Below are 10,842 nucleotides of genomic sequence, written 5' to 3' on the forward strand. Positions count from 1 at the left end.
CTCAGCATGAGTTTAAACTGCCGGGTCCGGGACTCGAACCATGGTCGACTACATGGGAGCCCAGTGACATAGCCATTATGCCAACTGCTCGTCCCTCTGTATTTCCATTTCAAAATCCCCAAAGACTGATAGAGGGAGAGGTACCCAGAGGTCAATGTTTAGAATCTGACCACTTTTTCTTGCTGCCTAAAAGCAAGCCCAGCAAAGTGAGCCATCCTTCCAAGACAACTGGCATTCTCCAGCGAATGCAAATTCATCCAGTTCCCTCCTTGGGGAGGCAGTAAAATCAACACAGTTGGCATTTCTCATATAGAGGGAGGCAAATCAAGAGTCAGGGGACAGGTTTTATTTATATTAAACATATTTACCATCAGACTGCCCTATTAACCAGAAAATTATTTACATTTGGTTTTAGCAAAGAAGGCAAGGCCTTTCATATAAATGTTAAGTATGACCTAGACTTCAAGTCAGAAGTTTCACACTGTATGAACTATTGAACCCAGATAGAACCTAGCACCTTTGTCTTCAGGAGAAGATTCTGTTAATTCATTCTAAATTTTTAAATCGGCATCTTTTTAGTTAGGAAAGTAATATGTACATAGTAACATTGCAACTGTACAAAAGCATATACTCTTAAAAAAAAACAGAATCAGCCCTGCCATGAAGTAAGTGACCAGTTCTTACCTTGTCCCCTGCAGCCACCTGGCAGATGACCTCTCCAGTGGACGGATTAACAGTGGGGAATGTTTTCTTGCTGATGGCATCATGCCACTCATTGTCTATGAAGATCTATAAGGAGAATGAGACGAGTCTCAGGACCAGTTCTCAACCCAATGCTGCCCACCAGTGATGTTAAAAAAAAAAAAAAAAGAAATCAGGAAGAACAAATGTGAATAAGTATGAATTAGCTTCAGAGTGGAGTAGCCTACAGGTTAAAAGCAGAGCCCCTCTGGAGACAATCTATGCTGAAATACCTGTGCTGCCAAGTGACTTTGGGTAAGTTGTTTGACTTTTCAGTACCTCGGTTCCTTTGAAAAATGAAGAGAATATGCCCACCTGTTTCAGTTAGCTATTGCTGCATAACAAAACATCACCAAACTTGGTAGCTTAAAATGGTTTATTATCTCTCACAGTTATGTCCATCAATAGGACTTAGCTAGGCAGGGCTCATGTGGACTCAAGTGGTTGCAGACTAAGGATAGCTGGCTAGAGTCATCTGAACTTGATGGGGCTGGTTATGGAAGATGGGTTCTTCACTCCCTTCTCCAGCACCACATGGCTGCCTGGCCTCCTGACTGTTTGGCAGACTCAGATTAATCTAACTTCTCACATGGCAACCAGCTTCCCCAAAGAGAATGTTCCAAGAGCCTCAGGTAGAAGCAAAAAGGCTTCCTAAGATCTGGCTTCAGAAAATGCATGGCCTCTTTTCTGTCACCAAATTTTATTCGTCAAGGGGCCGGTAGGTGGCATGGTAGTTAAGGGTGCTGGACTCTCACATGGCTAACCACGGTTTGATTCCCAATCTGGCAGCTTGCTTTTTCACTTTCTCTCTCTCTCTCTTTCCTCTTTCTCATTCTGTTCCTCTCTGGTCAAGTAATTATATATATGTGTGTGTGTGTGTGTGTGTGTGTGTGTGTGTGTGTATAAAGTAAGTAAGTAAGTCAAATAAAATAATTCTAAAAAAAAAAATCTGTTGGTCAGGTGAATCACAAGATCATTCCAGATCCACAGATAGAGGAGAGAGCCTTCCCTCTCCTTGAAGGAATAGCAAAGAATTTGCAACCATCTTTATTCTATTCTACTATACTACCACATAATTGTCATGAGAACTGAATTAGATTATTCTTTCATCCACTCAGCAAATTTTTTTATTATTTAAAATTATTGTTTGTTTATTTTTATTTTATTATTATTATTTTAAGCAAATTTTTTAAGAGAGATTTTTGCTGTAAGGCATGTCCATTCACTGGAGAGACAGAGAGATAGAGACAGAACACAGGAAATCATCCCCTACAATGGCCACGCCACAGTCCCTTCTCCTCTGTTCTCCTCTTTGGATTTTGGGCACATACCCACACGCACCCACTGTGTTTTTTAAGCCATCAGGTCCAGGACTTGAAGCTCAGTCTACTACGTGAGAGTTCAGTGATGTAACCATTACACCATCTGCTGGTCCCACAGCAAAGAATTTTTTAAATAATTAATTATTTAATTTTTATTTAAATTATACTTTTATTGTGGTTTTTGCCTTAGGGTGTGTGCACTTGGTGGAGGAAGAGACAGAGACAACGAGAGGGAAAGTGAGAAATTACCCCCCAAAGAGGATGGCCACACCACAATCACTTCTTCTCCATTCTTCTTCCAAAATCTAAGGCATGCATGCACATGTGCCCAGCACATGTTTCAAACCAATGGGTCCGGGACTTGAACTGCGGTCAGCCATGTGGGAGTCCAGCGATGTAACCACTACACCATCTGTTGGTCCCTATTATTATAATTTTTAAAATTGACCATAGGAAGAGAGAGAGAGAGAGGAAAAGAGAGAAAGCAAGCCACCAGGTCTGAGACTCAAACTGTGGTTGGCCATGTGGGAGTTCAGTGCCTCAACCACCATGCCACCTGCTGGCCCCCAGAAAAAAATGTAAGTTTCTTTCTTTTGAGTGAGATGTGAGGGACAAGAGAGAGACAGGCACCCTTGATAAGGTCTTGCCACACCATGATCCTCCCCACAGCCTTCCTGCCAGCCAAGATCATGAGCCCATTAATAGATGAGGCTGGTGGTTCCAGCTGAGCCAGAATTCGAACCCTTGACCTTTTCACATGGCTAGCATTGTGGTTGGCCATTCAGCCAATGTTTAGTGAAGACCTGCGATGGACCAGGCACCATTCCAGGGCTAAGGACATAGTGGAGACAGAAACCAGCAAAGATCCTGCATCCTGCTCTCAGGCAGCTGCTGTGCTGGTGGGCACAGAAACTAAGGAAGCAGTCGAGTACACTAGACAAAGTCAGATGTTAGTGATAAGTGCACAGGATCTAGAGGAAGTGACTAGGGTGGGAAGGAGGGGGTCTCCCTGAGGAGACTTGAGTTCTGAATGATGAAAAGGAGCCACTCATAGGAAGAGTGGGAGTATGAGTAGTCCAGCAGTGGGAATGGCAAGTGCAGAGGCCCTGGGGCAGCAATAAGTCTAGCGAATCAGCAAAAAAACAAAGGCAGCCGGAGTTCCTGGTGAGCCAGGAAGCAAGTGACAGGAGATAGGGTTGCAGAGGAGGGTGGGCTCTGTGAAGCTCTCAGTTCAGCATCTGGCTCACAGTTCTGAGAGGCTGTCAGTGTTGCTGTGGGTTAATGGCGACCAAGCCAAGTCTGAGAAAAGACCTCATTTCCAAGGAGGCCCATGTCAAGAAGGTGGAAGCCATTCTACTTGCAGAGAAGGGTCCTTACCAGAGCAGCTTCACAGATTGCCACAGTCAGTGTACTGCTCCCCTAGGGCAGGAGCCAGGTGATGGTCTCAGGGAGCACAGAGATCTCCCAGCAAGCTGGTCCATTCAGCCTGGGAAGCTGCTCTCTCAGGGAGGGCCCATGGTCACCCCATCGGCTGGGGCCAGGGCCATAGGCAAGGTGAAGGCCAGGACATCCGGCCTCATGTTCTGTAGCCTGAATGTGACCTGGTCCCAGTCTAGGGTCCTGGGGAGTCATCTGCAGTCCCTCTGGGCTAGAATCTGCGACCATAAAGACCAAGCTGGGCCAGTCAGTGGCATGGCGGTGAGGGTGATTGGATTCCACATGGCCAACTGCACAGTTCAAGTCCTAGACCTGGTAACTTTAAAAACATGCCAAGCACATGTGCATGTGTGCCCAAACTCCCCAAAGGAGGGAGAAATGGAGGAGAAGGGATGGGGTGTGGGCATCCCCCATGGGGGGGAAGAGTGCTTTCTCACTCACTGCTCCCCTGTAAGCACAGTTGCCCTCAGGCCAATTTAAAAACAAAACAAAACAAAAAACACTCTGAAGCAAGCAGGTCGTGGATTAAGGGGACAGAAGCCTCTAGTTCTGATAAATGCTCAGTCACTATCTGTGTGACCTTAGGTCTATAGCTTTTTCTTTCTGGAGAGTTAGACAGGGTGATCTTTGAGATCTCTTCCACCACTTCCATTTCAAAACTGAAGTCTCCCAAATTTACAAAAAAATTCACTTTGTTGATAATGAGGAAGTGTCTTTCTGATTCCACTATTTTAACCCAGATGTATGTATTAGTAAAAGTGAGAATGACTTTAAAAACAAACAAACAAAAACCTTCAAAAACACAAAAAGCAAAGCCCTATAGCAAAAAAACAAAAACAAAACAAACAAAAAAAAATGCCTACTAGAGTTTGGCTCTTAACAAGTCTGAGATCTCAGGAACAGCAAGGCCCAGGAAGAGATAGTAGGTCAGAAGTCAGTAGCAGAGGATCAAGACAAGAATCCAGATAACTCGGGTTCTTTTGCTCCTAGTTTTTAAATTTTTAATTAATTTTAATTATTGTTATTATTTTTTTAATTTGACCAGAGAGAGAAAGAGGGAGAGAGAGGGAAAATGAGAAAGCAAGCCTCCAGATCCAGGACTTAAACTGTGGTTGTCCATGTGGGAGTCCAGCACCTTTACCACCATGCCACCTGCCAGCCCCTGCTCCTAGTTTTGCCACAGGGAGTAGGGTCTTCGCTTGTTTGAGCCTTCATTTCTGTCTAGCATGGGAATCACGCATAAAGCAGAGGTTCAGTGTTTGCACCGCACCTAGCATGGAATTGGGGCTGTGATTATGACAGGGTGGTGATCAGGCTCCCTGGAAAGGTAAGGACTGGGCAGGGGTCAGGTAAGGTCTGGGCAGGGGTCACTTTCCCAAGCCAAAGCTTGGTGTGTGCACTATCCCTACACCACAACACAGCAGGACTGCACCTGTCCACCTGTTGTGAGAGGCACCTGGCATTTGACCAGAGAATGGGATAAACATTAACCAGGCTTTTAAAATATGTCCATGAGGTTTCATGCTGGTAGGTCAATCGTTATCTTTAGGAAAATGACGCCCTTGTTTCTTCCTGCAGGACGGCTGGTAGTTTCTAGTGGGTGGGTCACGGGCATGGCAAAAGGAGCCCCAGAGCCAGGCTGCCCATGGGACCTAAGCTCCAGTTTGTCTCTGTCATGCCAGAACAGAGGGCCCAGGGCACATTCTCCACCTTGCTGAGAACCAGCCCACTGTTCCTGGTGAATGTGGAGGCCTGGCACCATGAGGCAGGCAGCCCAAGGCCATGGAGCCTCAATCCCCCTCCTCCCACCCCCTCAGCACAGGCTCCAGGCTCACAGCCTCACACTTGGCTGCTGTGGCAAGGCACTGAGGTGCCAAGGTTAGGGAGTGGAGATGGCAGGCTGGAGAGGGTGGGGGAGGTGGTTGAGTACTGTGCCCTCCAGCCGCTCCTTCCCTGCTAGAGGATGTCCACATCCACTCTGCTGCCTGCATGCCGTGGGAACAGTTAGCACATGCTACTAGAGAGAGAGAGAAAGAGAGAGAGAGAGAGAAAGTAAGAAACACCCTCAGAGGGGATGGCCACGCCACAATCCCTTCTCTATTTTCCTCTCAGGATTTTGGGCACATATGCACACACTCCCAGCGTGTTTTCCAAGTTGTCAGGTCCAGGACTCAAACTGCAGAGTCAGCCACGTGGGATCCAGTGCCTTAACCACTGGCCACCTGCTGGCCCCCATGGCCTGTGCTCTTTGCCTAGTCTTCCAACTCCAACTTCTGGTCATAGTTCCGACTGCCTTCAAGGAGGTTAGAACTCACACCCTAAATCTCCATCTTTATGCTTCACTTACTACCCACTGCCTCTTCTCAAGGTATAAAAAGCATCAACCTCAAAGCCAGACAGATATGGATTCAACTCTTGGCTCCATCCTCACAGACTGACCCTGGGCAAATCCCTTCACTTTCCAGGTACTACCCGAGAGTGACGCTTCTAGGGGCCAGTGTGACAGGCACAGCATTCCCAAGCAGGACCTGGCCCGCAGTGGGTTACTGCAGCTGGAACTCCATCCAGTAGCTCACTCAAGTTAGACTCTTCTGAGCCTAGGCCTTCAGGCCCTCTTTCTGCACTGTTTCTCACACAAGGGCACCCTAAGCCTGTATTGAAAAGTTGTGGTTGTTACTTTATGGCGATCAGGTATCACAAAGGGAAGAGGGGACCAGTCTGGCTAAACTCCCATGGTCTTCTCACCCTTCGCTCCCTGGCCAAGAGCCAGACCAGCCCTCGGATTTAGATAAGGACCTTGGAAATATTAGGACCCTGGCATGTGTGCCTTCTCAAACCCTGCATTTGCTGACTCACTCTTCATTGTTGAACTGGGCTGAGCGATCAACAGTCAATCCTCCCTTCTGGGTTTGGCTATCAGGAACCTGGAAACTTCCTCTAGATTAGATTTCCCCTCTCCAAGAGCCAGACACAGTATTTCCCCTCCCTCCACGAGGGTGGGGTGATGGTGGTGGTGGCACCATGGCCGGGACTGGTCTCGTTCTGAGCCACTGCCAGCGTTCTGCTTCAAGTGAGGAGAGTTTCTCAGAAACTCCTCTTGAATAAACACAAGGGTGGACTCCAGGCCAAATGCTTTACAACCTCCTGGCCTGAAACCCCACGCTTGACTTACATAACATGCTTAATTCGGTCACACTTGGTGGGGGGAGCAGGGGCCCGTCCTCCCAGCTCGCACTTCCTCTTCAGTTTCTAGAAGCAGAGCAGCTCAGGCGTTGACCCTTTGAATCTGCCGTGTCAGCCAAATGCATAAAGTTTTTCGTCAAAATACTATTTCTGAGCATTTTCATAAATACCGATCACTTCATTTCGTAAAAGTTGGCTTTGTTCGCTCAGGCACTCATAAGCTTTAACTGAGAGTCATTGCCATGCCAGGCACTGAGGAACACAAGCAACATCCTGGCCCCTTGGAGCTGAAGTCCTGGTGAGGAAAGGTACAACAAACGAGCAACACCACCTGTAAGCAGTGAGGGCGATAGTGAGGAACAGGCCCATGTGGCTGCAGGATGCAGGTGGAGGAGGTCCCACCTGCCATGCCAGGAACTGCACATGGTGCTGGGGTGCCAGGGGGACTCAACAGACAGGCACATCCATTCCAAGTGGGGTTACCAGGCTATCATATGTTTTCTTGATAACAGGCCTTGGTTTTGGTTTCTAAGCTTGGACATGATTCCATAGGCAAAACCTACTCCTTAATTTAAGCAACACAGCATCCCCCAGTAAGGACTGCCCACAGCCTATCTAACCGTTTCCTACATGTGCACTTTGAGGAAACGTGTTCACTGTTCCGTCAGCACTGTTGCAGCAAACCCTCTCCGTGCAGCTTTGCAAACCCAGGGCAGGCTTCTGTGTAAGAGAACTGATGGGTTGGAGGCTGACTCCGCTGTCTTGCATGTCTTGTTCTCCAGGCCCGGCAGAAGGTGATGGTGCTGGGTAGGGGCTCAGCAGGACAGGGCTATCAGCAGGACAGCTGGACCCTGGGGGCAGAGACCTGACCAAGAGGAGGACAGAACGATATTCTGGGCCACCTGCCCACACCCCCTGACAGTGGATAGTCTGCCCAAAGTTTCCAATAAAGAGTAAAGTTCAACAGTTCAGGTGTAAGGAGAGAGGACACAATAGAAAGACTTTAAACTTTTTTTTCCCCAGAGAGATTTTTGCTACAGGACACGAATGCTAGCCAGAAAGACAGAAAGTGAGAAATCACCCCCAGAGGGGATGGCCATGCTGCAATCCCGTCTCCATTCTCCTTTTGAGATTTTTGGGCACACATGCACACATACCTAGTGTGAGTTTTAAGCTGCTTGGTCTGGGGTTCTAACTGTGGTGGACTATGTGGAAGTCCTTTGACCTAACATTACGTGCAATCCACTGGTCCCTTTAGCTGAAGCTTTGATGCGTGAAAGATTAGGTATGGGGAACCAGCAGGTGGTGTGGTGGTTAAAGCGCTGGACACTCCCACATGGCTTATCATGGTTTGAGTCCTGGACCTGATGGCTTGCTTTCTCACTTTCCCTCTCTCTTGGTGTCTCTCTCTCTCTCTCTCTGGCCAAATTAAAATGAATGAATAAATAAATTTAAAAAAAGATTAGGTATGTTACCTGGGAAATCCACATCTTTGGAATACCTTCTTTTCCTTAAGAGTCAGTCAGTGAATGCTAGGATTTTCCAGCTTGGGGTGATTCCTGATGGCATTTGTTTAGTTTTGTAAAGGATTATTTAATTTTATATTATTATTGTTAATATTATTTCTAAAATTTGCTATAGGACATGTGCTCTCACCAGAGAGAGAGAGAGGAAGTAAGAAAGTAAGCCTGCAGGTCCAGGGCTCAGACTGCAATCGGCCATGTGAGAGTCCAGCACCTGAACCACCACGCCCCCTGCTGGTCTCCGTTTGTTTTTAATTGTCAGAGGGCACATGCACTTGCCAGAAGAAAAGAGACAGAGAAAAGGGGAGAAAGCACCCTCTATTGGGGCCTGGCCAAGTTCTTTCTCCATTTCTCTTTCTCTCTCTTTCTCTTTCTCTCTCTCTCTTTTTTCAGTCTGCCAGAGGACACAAGTGTTCACCACCAGGGAGAGACAGAAAGATAGAGGGAGAGAGAAAAGCATTCCGCAATGGGGCGTGATCACTCTATAATCCCTTCTCCATTTCTCCATCCTGCCAGGATTTTGAGCATGTGAACACATGCACTTGGTGTGTTTTTCAAGCTGCTGGGGCCAGGATTTCAACTGCTTGGCCGTGTGGGATCTGACTCCTTTAACTACTAGGCTTCAGGGCCTGCCTGGCGTTTATTTTTTAAGTGGGAGTTAAATAACTATGTCCAGTGGAAAACAGGTAGTATCTTTTGGATTGCAAGATCCCAAGGAGTAAAGTCCCAGATAAACATGAAGTGCCACACATTCACACTTCCCCACATAACATCTAGAGCCTCGGGGTTTGTTAGGGTTTAAGGCCAAGGGCAGCCATCTCTCAGGCTTGCTGGAGACATTTTGGCTTCTGACTCCAGCCCATTCCTCCTCTTTCTCACCCCTCAGGGCCCATTAGCTCAACATTCCTGGATTCTCACCACTTCCAAGATGGGAAGGTTGGTTCCACTGTGTGCCATCTGCCAGGCAGGCACCGTTTCAGTTTGCTGATGTGCTTACGACCTGGCAGCCTATGGTGCTGCATTGCCTACCCCTGGCCAAGTTTACCACCCCCCAAACCACATTCCCACTCATGTAAACTCCCACGTACTTTGCAATAAGGTCCTTTTGACAGAAAATATTGGGTTCCCATTAAGCAACCCTTTATCTCACTTCTAGAGCATAAGATCATCCACATAATTTCATAAATAGCAACCATTCATGCACTCAATAAATATTTACTGAGCTGTGATTCTATGGCAGGCTGGTGCTTGGCACCAGGAGTACAAATATGAACAACACAAACAGCTCCTCCTTCCTAACTTCAAATATCCAATTCAGTTGTCCCTTAGTTACATCCTCGTCTGGCCAACAGGTCTGGTGGCAAGTAGCTAAGAGTATGGTGTTAGAGCTGGGCAGGCCTAAGTGTGAAGTCTGCTTTCAAATTTAAAACTGAACTTGGGACCAGCAGTGAGTGCAATGGCTATGTTGCTGGACTCCCATGTAGTTGAGCGTGGTTCTAGTCCCAGACCCGGTGGCTTAAACTCACACCCGGTGCATGTGCATGCATGCCCAAGATCCAGAGAGGAAAAAGGAGGAAAAGGGATTGTGGCGTGGCCATCTCCCCTTGGGAGTTGATTTCTCATCTTCTGTCTCTGTTTCTCTCTGTCTTTCTGGCAAGTGCATGTGCCCTATAGCAAAAACCTCTCCAAAACAAAACAAAACAAAACTCTCTACAGGGACCAGCAGATGGTGAAATGGTTATGTTGCTGGACTTCCACGTAGTTTATTGCAGTTCGAGTCCTGGACCTGGCGGCTTAAAATTCTCACCAAGCACACGCCCATGCGTGCCCAAAATCCCAAGAGGAGAATGGAGGAGAAGGGATTGTGGCATGGCTATCCCTCCGGGGGGTGATATCTCGCTTTCTGTCTCTCCATCAAAGTGCATTCACCCTATAGCAAAAAACTCTCTCAAAAGAAAAAAAAAAATCTCTCTAACTAAATAGGCAGTAAATCACTCTTGGTGGGGGGACAGTTTGTTTGACTTGTGCAGCAGGAAGTCACTTCAGTGCTTGGCTCAGCACAGGTTCTGGCTCATTCTGCAGAAATCTCCCAGGAATCCAAGAGAAATCAAGTTCCTACTCTGTCTATACTCTTAGCTGTGATTATCTGCAGGGGTGGACTCCCAGAGGATCATTATTTTTTTTCTTATTTTAATATTTGCTCAGGGATATTTAGTTTTAAGGAAATAAAACATTTAAATAAAGCCAGAGTCCCCTTTCATACACCACCTTGGAGCTTGTCCCCTCTCCTGCCCCACATATTCAGGCAGTCACCACCCTCTTGCCAAGGAGTATTTTTTCTTCAGTACATTCTGATATATTTTATATGGCAATATGTTTCTTTCTATTCAATATAAAGTTTTGTTTAGTGTAGTTTTAATTGGTTTCAAATTGTTCAAGTGCTGGACAGTTGAAACATTGTGCTCCAGACCCATTATTCCTACAGATCCCGCTATTCTTTGTAACTACTGCAGGTGTAGAATTGCCCTTCCTGTAGCTGTAACACAGGCTGTTCCTCTATTTCCCTCTGGAGTCCAAGCTGGATTATTTCCTAAATGTTTGATAATATTAACTATGTTGTAAGGCCTATGTATATT

The 10,842-nt window shown here is 46.8% G+C and overlaps 1 protein-coding gene across 1 annotated transcript in view; it reads right to left on the reverse strand.

The window, feature by feature from the left end:
* ALDH2 (aldehyde dehydrogenase 2 family member) overlaps positions 1-786 on the reverse strand; it is a 22,734-nt gene extending 21,948 nt beyond the window's left edge. The window contains exon 1 of the mRNA XM_027771642.1: positions 685-786. The gene's annotated coding sequence lies outside the window, so the exon portion shown is untranslated. The remainder of the gene's footprint in view (positions 1-684) is intronic.
* Between the last annotated feature and the right edge of the window lie 10,056 nt (positions 787-10,842).

Source organism: Tupaia chinensis, unplaced genomic scaffold (genome assembly GCF_000334495.1).
Source record: "Tupaia chinensis unplaced genomic scaffold, TupChi_1.0 Scaffold000226_1, whole genome shotgun sequence".
NCBI lineage: Eukaryota > Metazoa > Chordata > Mammalia > Scandentia > Tupaiidae > Tupaia > Tupaia belangeri.